The 1,824-nt window shown below is 41.1% G+C and overlaps 1 long non-coding RNA gene across 1 annotated transcript; it reads right to left on the bottom strand.

Moving 5' to 3' along the window:
• Window positions 1-4: 4 nt before the first annotated feature.
• LOC109592131 (uncharacterized) lies at window positions 5-381 on the bottom strand. The gene is made up of 2 exons (XR_002190190.1): window positions 159-381; window positions 5-57 (listed from the first exon to the last, which is right to left on the bottom strand). It is a non-coding gene; the product is annotated as an uncharacterized LOC109592131 (long non-coding RNA).
• Between the last annotated feature and the right edge of the window lie 1,443 nt (window positions 382-1,824).

Raw genomic sequence — 1,824 nt, 5'->3', positions numbered from 1 at the left:
GCTAGAGCAACAAGACAAAAGATAAACACTTGCATATAGAGTCAGGATCAAGTAAAACTAAAAATGTACATAAATTGTTAGTAATGGTTTGTCAGACAAAAAAGAGAGAAAAGAGGATCATAAGAGGAGATGAATTAAATTTATTAATTAATACTGACTATGTGCTTTAATTCAGGTGAGAAAAAAATAGCAGCTAGGATCCAGAGAACTGTCTAATATACTGAGCAGTACCCACGAGAGACTAATAACAGGATCCACAAGAAAACAATAGTGAAAGGGCCCACAAGTGAACAACACTAAGCAGGACCCACGAGAGAATAACAGTGAGAAGGACCCACAAGTGAACAATATAGCGAGAAGGACCCACGAGAGAATAATAAGAGAAGGGCCCACGAGAGAATAACAGTGAGAAGGGCCCACGAGTGAACAATATAGTGAGAAGGGCCCACGAGAGAATAATAAGAGAAGGGCCCACGAGAGAATAACAGTGAGAAGGACCCACGAGTGAATAATATAGTGAGAAGGACCAACGAGAGAATAATAAGAGAAGGGCCCACGAGAGAATAATTGTGAGAAGGGCCCACGAGTGAACAATATAGTGAGAAGGGCCCACGAGAGAATAACAGTGAGAAGGACCCACAAGTGAACAATATAATGAGAAGGACCCACGAGAGAATAATAAGAGAAGGGCCCACGAGAAAATAACAGTGAGAAGGACCCACAAGTGAACAATATAGCGAGAAGGGCCCACGAGTGAACAATATAGTGAGAAGGACCCACGAGTGAACAATATAGTGAGAAGGGCCCACGAGTGAACAATATAGTGAGAAGGGCCCACGAGTGAACAATATAGTGAGAAGGACCCACGAGTGAACAATATAGTGAGAAGGGTCCACGAGAGAATAAGAGAAGGGCCCACGAGAGAATAACAGTGAGAATTAAGGACCCACGAGTGAACAATATAGTGAGAAGGGTCCACGAGAGAATAATAGTGAGAAGGGTCCACGAGAGAACAATATAGTGAGAAGGGCCCACGAGTGAATAACAGTGAGAAGGACCCACGAGTGAACAATATAGTGAGAAGGGTCCACGAGAGAATAATAGTGAGAAGGGCCCACGAGTGAACAATAGTAAGCAGGACCCACCAATGAATAAAATAGTGAGAAGGACCCACGAGAGAATAATAAGGGCACACGAGTGAACAATAGCAGGACCAACAAAAGAACACTCAGCCTATCCAGGCTGTAACAGCAGGGCCAGCTGATACAAGAGAACAAGCAGGAGTCAAAACTACAGAATATAAAAATTTATTAGAATATTGAATTGTAATAGGCTAGTAGCCATCAAATCTTATGATAAATTAATAATTTTATACAGTCACTTAATACTTTTGTGAATTACAAAAAATGGTATAAGTAAACTAAAGACCTTTCTACACTAGCACTTCTAATGCGCATTGAACTGGTTTGGAATGCGCATTGAACTGGTTTGGAACCGGTTCCAGTCATTCCACACCTGATGTGCATTGACTTCAATGCGCATTAAGCCAAACCACCTCCATATGTGGTTTGAATGCGCATTCAATAGATAACCAATGGCAGCTGGATCAGAAATGCTATCAAAATATACATGATCCTGATGATAGTGTGGAATCGCTTGATGCGCATTCAAAGTGCATTGATGAGCTAACTTCTGGAACTGGTTCAAGTGTAGAAAAGCCTTAATAGTGTGCAGTACAGAATGATTCATACACATACAGTACATGTAAATACAATTAATAATTCTTGAGGCAAGAACTACATGTACTGACTTCACCAGAAAGAG

Source organism: Amphimedon queenslandica, unplaced genomic scaffold, assembly GCF_000090795.2.
Source record: "Amphimedon queenslandica unplaced genomic scaffold, v1.1 AMPQUscaffold_6205_Cont21833, whole genome shotgun sequence".
NCBI classification, from domain to species: domain Eukaryota; kingdom Metazoa; phylum Porifera; class Demospongiae; order Haplosclerida; family Niphatidae; genus Amphimedon; species Amphimedon queenslandica.
Note: the sequence above shows the minus strand (reverse complement) of the source record. Positions and strands in the feature narration are given on the sequence as shown.